Source organism: Lissotriton vulgaris, chromosome 7, assembly GCF_964263255.1.
Source record: "Lissotriton vulgaris chromosome 7, aLisVul1.2, whole genome shotgun sequence".
In the NCBI taxonomy this organism is placed as follows: Eukaryota; Metazoa; Chordata; class Amphibia; order Caudata; family Salamandridae; genus Lissotriton; species Lissotriton vulgaris.
In genome coordinates, this window is record NC_141695.1 from 464,283,611 (window position 1) to 464,294,551 (window position 10,941).

A 10,941-nucleotide genomic window follows, 5' to 3' on the forward strand; every position below is an offset into this window, starting at 1 on the left:
ACACAAGTGAGGTACCATTTTTATCGGGAGACTTGGGGTAATTCAGATTTGTAAATCAACTGTTATTACCTATTGAGTTTTCATGCATTTATCCCTTCCAAATGAGATTTTGTGTAAAAAAGAATCATTTTGAAAAATTACCAAGAATTCTCATGTTGGTATGAGGATTCCCAATTTTGAAAATGTGCAAATATATACTGTTTCTAAACTCTATAATTTGTACCCAATTTAGAAATACATAGGTGTCTTTCATACAGATGTTTCCTTGTATAAATGTTCCCAGAATAATTGCGCTATACCCAGTACATAATAAAATACCATTGCAAGTTGCTGCTCAGTTTTTGGCTCTGGGTTCGTCAGGTTCTTGGTGAACCTACAAGTCCTATATATCCCCACAACCAGGAAGGTCCAGCAGATGTAACGGTATCTTGCTTTCAAAAGAGCTGTCATAATTACAAAAAGTTACAGGTGAAAACGTTGACACAAAAGGCTGTTTTTTTCACCTATTTTTCCAATATTTAACTGTTAGTTTCTATAAAGAACCTTCATGGATTTAGACAAATGACCCCTTTCTGAATTCAGAATTATGTCTACTTTTCTAAAATGTATAGCTTTCCAGGATGCATGATTACTTTCATACTCATTTTTACCATTAACTGGAAGGAGGTTGAAAGCACTAAAAATAGGCTATGTCACAGAAAAATGCCAAAACTGTGTGGAAAATGTTGGTTCTCTGACAAAAGACTGTCATTCCCTAACAGTTGGGAAAATGGTGATTTTATCCCCACAAACCCTTTTTTTGATAACATTTGCAGGGAAAAACCCAGAAGCTTTCATTTGCAGCCTGTTTTGTTCCATTTTTCTAAAAAAAAACAAAATTGTTACTGCATTTTGCTTAATTTCTGCAACAGAAACCCACTTTCCTAGACCAACTTACTAAAAAGACTTTAAATTCCAAACAGTTTTGCTAAGGGACTTAATCAAGGCCCTACAACTATTTCAAAACTATTTAAAAAAATTAAAAATTGGAAAAAAAGTTTATCTAAAGACAATTTTGAATTCCTTTGTGAAATCACTAATCAACCTAGTAGTACAGCAAATGTTGAGTCTTTCCCACAGCTACACCATCAATGTAGGAAGCTGGCTCTTTATGTGATATATCAATAATCTACTATACTGTGTTAACAGTTTAGGGGGTTCCCTTAATTGCGGACAGGGCTTGCTTGCAATCCCAAAGTGCTGTATAAGCGGGTGGTGAGGTCGAGCGGCATTAGACTTAACATAGAGGAGTGTGAGATCTTTACAAATACAATGATTAATAAATGACAACATGACACAAGATTGAGATCCACACCAATTTACAAAAATAGCACGTTTTCGCTGCCCATGATTGCTTCCGTTTAACGTGTTGAATTGTGGGATTTGCAATCGAAACTTTGTAGTTTATCCCTCTCAGTCCTGGTGACAATTCAGTTTTCCCTCCAAATTTCTCCTCTCCTCTGTGCTAAGACCTTTATGTTAAAACAGTGCACCCCCAGCCATCATTTTGTGTTCACAAGCCAGTGAAACCAGCCCCCCTGCCTCCCCCTCCCAGCAACAGGGATATTCTACCTCAGAGGGTGCTTCTGTGAGCTGTTTAAACTGTTTACTAGGGACTGTGCACTTCGTTTTTTGGCCATGAGAGGGAGTAAAGTTTTATTCAAAAAATATTATTAGATTTCAAGTTAGTGAGGCATTTACCTGCAGAAGTCCAAAGTGTGGCCAGCAAACCTTGTCTGAGGTCACTAGGACCTTATATGGTCTGCTAGTGGTTAGTACATGTGTACACTGATTGGTGGTTGTATCTGGTGTTTCTATTGGATTAGGGTTAGTGTCCTCATTGGTTGGGAATTTGAGGGTTCTGTGTCTGTGATTCAATCAATGTAGGCTAGGATTTCTATTGAAAGTAGGGACTAGGGCTTCCTATGTTATTGGTTGTTGGGATTCGGTTGGGACTAGGGTTAGACCTTTAGTTGGAAATAGCGATTAGGGCTTCTGGTGTGATTGGCTGCTGGACTAGTTGTGGGACTAAGAGTATGGTTAGGCTTTCTATTGGAAGTAGGGACTAGGGCTTCCTGTACCATTGGTTGCTTGGACTTTGGTTGGGACTACTGGTAGGGCTAGGGCCTTTTTGGACTTAGAGATCAGGTTTTTTTTTTTTAACTGATTGGGTGCTTGGATTAGGGCTAAGATTGGCTGTAAGGTCCTGGTCTCTTATTGGTTCTAGATTTTAGGGCTAGTGTTGTGATAAGATAGTGTTAGGGCTAGGGTTCTCATTGACTGAAGGGGTCACCTGATTACTAAGGCTATAAAAGGCCAGGGTTTGGGCGTCTCAGCCTGGGCGACGAGGTTAAGGGCGGAGAGGACAATAGCAGCTGCCTGTTTGAGCCTGTTCCGAGACTGACCAGGAATTCTGCCCTTTTTCCCATTTAGCAATACCCAGCCCACACCATCCACATCCACAAACTTAAGGTACTTATGGATCTATATTGTGATCACTTTCTTCTAATTAAGCATTTCCAATGCACTACCCTATTTCTCAGCCTATGCATCTATCAATTTATCCTCCACATCAACTCTCATTTATCCCAAAGCCCATACCACTACTATGATCTCCAAAATAACCCTTTCTTGACTCTCCTACTCTACCCCTCCTTGTATCATATGACACCTCTTTCTACTATACCTATCCCCCAAAACAAACCTAACTAAACTCTTCCCTCTAAGTCCCCCCTCCAAAACTCCTTTTTACTCCTACTGCTAAGACCTAAAAACAAAAAAAAATCATTCACCCTTTTATCCCTCCACTACCCTTTTCAATCAAAATTAACAGACTAACATGTTCACTTCTCAAATTCCATATTCAACTATACTAATTCACCACTAATCCTTTATGGGTTCTGGAGTGGCGTGCTTTAACACCCTATCAGGGGTAACAAGTGCTATATGAATGCAAACCTTTTTTCCCCTTTTATCCCTCCGCTATCCGTCTCACTCCAAATAACTGACTAATATCCACCACTGAGATTACTTTCATATTTCACCATACTAATTCACCACTAATCCTTGATGGGCTTCCGGAGAAGCGTGCTTCAACACCCCATCAGGGGTAACAAGCGCTATATAAATGCAAGCCTTTTTTTCTCCTCTATCCTTCTGCTATCATTCCAAATCCAAATAACTGACTAACTGTAAAGCTGGCGACCTGACCCGTCGGGAATGGTGGAGCCCAACCTCAATTGATCTGTCGTTTCCGGCTTCTCCACAGGATCACAAGTGGGTACACGGAAACGAGACCACTAGCGAGTACGAAGACAACGGACCCTTTAAGTGGGCGTCGTCATACGAGGGTGAAGCCCCGACCCTCCGTGACGTCCCTGACTCTGGATTGGTTAAAACAGGGGAAGTCCTGTACACCGGGGGTGGAGACACCGCGAGGAGGAAGGCGGAACCCGAGGAGTCGGAGAAGCGGAGTACGTCGGAAGCAGAGACCGGAAGGACCGAAGTAGGAGCCTACGGAGGAGCTAGCGGAGAAGCTGAACTACAAGGCGAGCCAGGAGGCCAACGACCATGCGGACCGCCGTGCCACACTCCCGAGGGAGGAGTGTGGCTGACACAGGTACGGCGGCGTTTGGCGGCTTGGCTAGGAAAGCGTAATGCTAGCGTGTAGAGCACAGCTGTATATAATTCTTTCCCCCACTGAAACCGACCTTCCAACCTATTTCCCCTTCTCCTCACCCTACCCTTTCTTACCGATACCCCTCTTGCACTGAGCACTGTAGTTACCAATAGATACACCGGGTGTAAACCACACACTCCCTGGGTCCCCATGGTGCAATCCCTATAGAGGACTGTGACCTAACGGCTTTCCGCCCTGTTGGTCTTCTTTCTTACATGTGGAGAGACTCCTGACGCCCGAAGAAAGAACTCAACTTCCTGGGGAAACGCCTATAGACGAGCAGCGTCACGGACTCCAGTTCCTTCGCCCGGGAAAGACTAACTTTCAGGACACGAAAGACGTTGGTTAATAAGCCTATAAGAACTCTCAAAATAAAACCTTCCTTAAACCCTACAGTTGGTGTCACGGTCGTCCCTTCACCCACGTCCACACTGGTGTCAGAAGTGGGATCCTCCCCTTCCCAAACGACCATGGCAATGGAACAAGTGATCCAAACGCTTATTGATGGACAACAAAAATTGGAATGGGCAATAGGCCAACAGATAAATACAGCAGACGCTGACCGGGACTTATTCAAAATGTCTATGACCCAACAGTTGGACGCCATCCAAAAAGTTGTACAAACTCCCCTCTCGACAACCGCAACAGACAGGAGACCAATAGGTCCACACCCGTCAGGGGTAGCCTTGCAAAAATATGTGAATGGGGAAGATCCGGACGCGTTTCTGCTAAACTTTGAGCGTGCCGCCAGGGCATGTGGGTGGCCGGAAGAAAAATGGCCTTTCTTTTTGGCGCCCTTACTCTCGGGAGAAGCCCAAACCGCCTATCAAGTGGCGAATCATACAGGAACGTCTTCGTATGCCGACATAAAAGCGGTGATTTTAGATCACCTAGGAATGGATGCGGAAGCATACTGTCTTCGGTTTAGAAAAGAGAAGGGAATACCGGGTGAGAACCCAAAAACCATGTATCTAAGAGTAAAAATGGCGGCTGAGAAATGGCTCAGGCCAGATATTCGGAGTAAGGAAGAGGTCATGACCAGTATCATACTGGAACAGTTCATGGAAGTCTTACCATACGGGACACAGAGATGGTTAAGACAACACCCTGGACTAACAGCAGCCCAAGCCATAGAAATGGCAGCCAACTATAACCGAGCAGCACCCCGGTCTTTCCCCTGGGACAATGAGAAAAGTTCCAAAGTCATAACATCGTCGACCAAACCGGAGAAGAAAAAGACTGTGCCAGAACCTGTTAAGCCACGGCAGTTCAAGCATGAAGGCCCTCCTATGAAAGGACCACAGTGTTTTGAATGCGGGGAGTGGGGCCACATAGCCCGAATGTGCCCCCAACGAAGACCAGCAGAAGAACCCATGGAGGTCGGATATATCCCAAGGGCGGTCATGTTCTCCTCAGAAATGGGGCCCTCCTTTTACGTAAGGGTACGAGTAAACCAGAAGTTAGTGAAAGCCTTACTAGATTCGGGTTGTCGCCAATCTGTGATTCAGGAGCGTCTTCTACACCCAGATCAGATAGGCCAGGAAGGGACCGTACTAATTAGATGTGTCCATGTGGATGTCAAACCCTACCCTATGGCAAGAATTACCCTACACCCTATAGGTAGAGATCCCTGTTCAGTAAAGGTGGGGGTAGTGAGGTCTTTGCCCGAAGAGTTAATACTTGGAGTGGATAACCCAGACTTCCTGTCCTTATTCAAAAGGGAGTTGAAAGATACCATCGTAGAAACCTACCTGCCAGCAGACCCATGGGTATTAGATAAAGGGTTTAAGTTCGCACAAATCAATGATCCCTCTCTGTTAAACGCCTGGGAAGCAGCACATGTCTCACAGACCACTCCCTCCAAGAGCTACCCTAGATTCAGAATAGAAAATGATCTGCTTTATAGAGAAAGCAAAGAGGGAGAACCCACCCAACTGGTAGTGCCCCAGGAGTTCAGGGACCAGATACCATTCTATGCTCATACCCACCTTACTGCTGGGCATAGCGGTAGTGAGAAAACCACACAGAATATTCTACGACTCTTTTATTGGCCAGGAATATACAAGGAAGCCGACGCATATTGCAAACAGTGCGAGGTTTGCCAAAAAAAGAATCTAACCCGCCCACCAGCAGTACCTCTACAGCCTATGCCCATCATAGGGAATCCCTGGGATAGAGTAGGAATGGACCTGATTGGTCCACTACCACGTACATCACATGGCCACACATACGCTCTTGTTGTGGTTGATTACAACACTAGGTTCCCAGAAGCCTTTGCGCTCAGTACCCCGACTACTAAGAACGTGGCGGACAAGTTGGTAGAACTATTTTCAAGAGTAGGGTTCCCTCGTGAAATTCTCACGGACCAGGGAACACCCTTTGTTTCCCGGATGATGAAAGAGGTGTGCAAAACGCTTGATCTCCATCACATCCGAACGTCCGCCTATCATCCACAAACGGACGGCCTCGTGGAGAGTTACAATAGAACCCTAAAATCCACCTTGAAGAAACTACTGACTACCGAAAATAAGGATTGGGACAGAGTATTACCTCTAGCGTTGTATGTAATAAGAGCTCAAGTACAGAGTAGTTTGGGATTTTCACCCTTCGAATTGCTCTATGGCCGCCAGCCCAGGTCTCTGTTAGAAATCACCAGGGAAGCCTGGGAAACAGAAGGAGCTGCAGAGCAGAGAAGTTTGCTAGAATACACCCAGCAATTAAGATCTCGATTAGGCAAATTGAGAGACTTGGCATATTCAAACTTAGAGAAAGCTCAAGTTGCTCAAAAGCAGTGCTATGACAAAGGAAAGAAGTGGAGGACCTTACAAAAAGGGGACTGGGCTCTGGTACTACTTCCTTCCTCAACCCAAAAGTTCCAAAGTGAGTGGGAAGGTCCCTATAAAGTTATGGAAACGTATGGACGTGCCACATACAGCTTACAAATGTCCCAGAACAGGAGACAAACTTTCCATACCAACCTTCTTAAGAAGTGGATTGGTCCATGTCCACGCCAGGCCAACTTAACTCTGCCAGAAGACAAGAGTGGGTCCACCCTGAATCAATTGCCAGTGAATTCAGAGCTAACAGAAGTAGAGAAAGAAGAGCTAAGGACGACTCTCCTACCCTTCTCTCCTATTTTTTCAGACACCCCTGGGTGTACCCATTTGGCAGAGCATCAGATACGAACAAAAGAAGGTCAGATAGTAAAGCAGAGGCCTTATCGCATTCCAGCTGCAAAAAGGGCTGACGTAAGAAAAGAGGTACAGGACATGCTTCGCCTGGGGGTGATCAGACCTTCTAAAAGTAATTGGTCCTCACCCATAGTTATGGTCCCTAAAACTGACGGGTCTACCCGTTTTTGCATGGACTTCAGAGCCCTGAATGCTGTGTCCTCTTTTGACGCATTTCCAATACCCCGTGTGGACGAACTAATAGAGAGGATAGGGGATGCCCGCTACATTACCACTCTTGACCTGACCAAGGGCTATTGGCAGGTGCCACTCAGGGAGGAGGATCGCCACAAAACGGCCTTTGCAACGGAAGATGGGCTCTTTGAGTATACTGTCTTACCATTTGGACTCCATGGAGCCCCCGCTACCTTTCAGCGGTTAATGAACAGGGTACTGGCAAAGCACACCTCATACAGTTCGGTGTATCTGGATGATATAGTCATTTTTAGTTCATCCTGGAAAGAACATCTGGTACATGTATCCAATATATTAACCGCACTACAGGCAGCCGGACTCCATGTGAATGCAAAAAAATCAAGGGCGGCATTTCCAAAGGTCAAATACCTGGGGTTCATGTTAGGGGAGGGAGTCATAGCACCCCAGGAGGAAAAGATCAAGGCCATAACTGGAACTCCTTTCCCAACCACAAAGAAAGAGTTACGAGCCTTTCTAGGTCTTATAGGGTACTATAGAAGGTTTATAAAGAACTTCGCAGACCTATCTAGTCCCTTAACAGACCTTTTGCAGAAACACGTCAAAAACGTTCTGCCAAGCCCACCATCAGACGGTGCCATCAAAGCGTTCCAAACCCTGAAAAATGCCCTCACCACTAGTCCGGTTCTCATCCCACCTAACTTTGAGAAACCCTTTTCACTGGCAACTGATGCATCTGACACCGGCATAGGAGCTGTGCTATCACAGGAAGGGGATGACGGTGTCGAACATCCTGTGCTCTATGTCAGCAGAAAGCTCCATCCAAGGGAACAGAAGTACCCCACGGTGGAAAAGGAGTGCCTCGCCATCAGATGGGCCATTGACAAACTAAGGTATTATCTGGAGGGTAAATCTTTCACCTTATACTCCGATCACGCTCCCCTCCAGTGGATGCAACGAAACAGGTCCCAGAACGCTAGGATACTCCGCTGGTTTCTCTTCCTGCAACCATTTGCCTTCAAGGTTGTGCATCGGAAGGGGGTTGACAATGGGAACGCTGACTTTCTCTCCAGAATGCCCATTCTCCCCGATCGGGAGAATCCAGGGGGGGAGGAATGTAAAGCTGGCGACCTGACCCGTCGGGAATGGTGGAGCCCAACCTCAATTGATCTGTCGTTTCCGGCTTCTCCACAGGATCACGAGTGGGTACACGGAAACGAGACCACTAGCGAGTACGAAGACAACGGACCCTTTAAGTGGGCGTCGTCATACGAGGGTAAAGCCCCGACCCTCCGTGACGTCCCTGACTCTGGATTGGTTAAAACAGGGGAAGTCCTGTACACCGGGGGTGGAGGCACCGCGAGGAGGAAGGCGGAACCCGAGGAGTCGGAGAAGCGGAGTACGTCGGAAGCAGAGACCGGAAGGACCGAAGTAGGAGCCTACGGAGGAGCTAGCGGAGAAGCTGAACTACAAGGCGAGCCAGGAGGCCAACGACCCTGCGGACCGCCGTGCCACACTCCCGAGGGAGGAGTGTGGCTGACACAGGTACGGCGGCGTTTGGCGGCTTGGCTAGGAAAGCGTAATGCTAGCGTGTAGAGCACAGCTGTATATAATTCTTTCCCCCACTGAAACTGACCTTCCAACCTATTTCCCCTTCTCCTCACCCTACCCTTTCTTACCGATACCCCTCTTGCACTGAGCACTGTAGTTACCAATAGATACACCGGGTGTAAACCACACACTCCCTGGGTCCCCATGGTGCAATCCCTATAGAGGACTGTGACCTAACGGCTTTCCGCCCTGTTGGTCTTCTTTCTTACATGTGGAGAGACTCCTGACGCCCGAAGAAAGAACTCAACTTCCTGGGGAAACGCCTATAGACGAGCAGCGCCACGGACTCCAGTACCTTCGCCCGGGAAAGACTAACTTTCAGGACACGAAAGACGTTGGTTAATAAGCCTATAAGAACTCTCAAAATAAAACCTTCCTTAAACCCTACAGTTGGTGTCACGGTCGTCCCTTCACCCACGTCCACACTAACCTATCCACCACTTAAAATGTACTTGCATGTTTCATTATAGTAATTCAACTCTAATCCTCTTTGGGTCCCGGAGTAGCGTGCTACTCACCGAAAAAAACGCTTTGACACCTCGTCAGGGGTAGTAAGCACTATATAAATGCATTTACGATTACAATATATGTTTAGGCGTTAAAGAAAAATCATTCAGGTAAGTATGTTTCAAATATAAATTTGTTTCACTTTAAAAAGTGGACACTGCAATTTCTGAGTTCTGAAACGTTATCCTATGGAAGGAGGAATAATTTCTGCAAACAGGTACAGAACATAGATTTACAGGACCAATCTCTAGGAGTTAAGATGAGGGGTGGGCAAGGTCCAAGGCAGCACCAACAGTCTTCTCTGCTTTTGCGGCTCTTCAGTGTCCTCTCTCTTCTTAGGTCATCAAGATCACCTGCTGTGTTGCCAGGGACTCTCCTAAATACTGGGAGTTAGAGAAGTGTGGGGTAGTAGCCCATGAGATCACTACTGCACCTAAATGACCACTTCCAGTGGGAAGTGGGCATAACCCTGTAGAATTTTTGCAGCCTGCTCAGCAACCCCAGATGAAAATCGTTTTTTGATCTCTACCGATAAAGGATGACATCCAGAAATACGTGTCTAGAGATAACGGCACTAATCTGAACCAACTTTGGTGGAACACTCCTGTAAAATACCAAGTAATCGTGCACTGCAAACTGCATTTACCATAATGCTAAGGGGCGAACTGTGCTGCGAGGTCAGCAGTGTGCTCCCACCCCTTCCTGTTTAAAAAGGCTCCCTTGAGCCACTGAGCTGACGAGCTATTGGAGATGCACCTGTGAGAGGTACTGAGACCTGTAAGAATATTGGCAGCCTGCTCAGCAACCCCATATGAAAATCGTTCTTTGATCTCTACCGATAAAGGATGACATCCAGAAACACGTGTCTACAGATGACAGCACTATCTGCAACAACTTTGGTGGAACACTCCTGCAAAATACCAAGTAAGCGTGCAAACTGCATTTACCATAATACTAAGGGGCCAACTGTGCTGGGAGATCAGCAGTATGCTCCCACCCCTTCCTGTTGAAAGAGACTATTAGTTATAGATTCCTTACTTTAGATGGATACCCCAGCAATACCAACCCTGGAGTAGGGTCTGCCAACTAAGTTTACATCAGGAAATCCGGGAGAACAGAACGACTGAAAATGCAGTCTCTCCAGGCAGTAATGCTTAATAAACGTGTGCAGGGATGCCAACGTGGCTGCCTGGCAGATGTCAACCAGCGGAACTCCACGTCTCAAAGCAGTAGTCGCTGCAGTCGCCCTGGTCGAGTGGGCCCGCAGTCCTACAGGAGGTTCCCTTTTAGCCAAAATATAACAGATCTTAATGCATAGGACGACCCATCTAGAAATGGTATGTTTGTGCACTGCCCGAAGTTTCTTAGAACCCACGAAGAGTTGATTGTCCACCCAGAAGTTTGTGTTGTCCAGGTAGTAAGATGGCGCACGTTTTGGGTCCAGAAGGTGGAGTCTCGCCTCCTCTTTGGAAAGGTGCGGATGCATGAAGGTGGGCAATGTGATGGTCTGACTTGCGTGGAAAGAAGTAACCACTTTGGGCAGAAAAGAGGGCCGATGCTGTTTAACATATATGTCACCCTTCTGGAAAGAATAATCAAAGATCATGGTCTCATCCTAGTTTCTTATGCTGACGATACCCAGATAGTGGTATTGGGCATGCAAAGGGTGGACATCATTGCTGTCAGTTTCCGTAACTGTCTAAATGCAGTCAATTTTCTAAA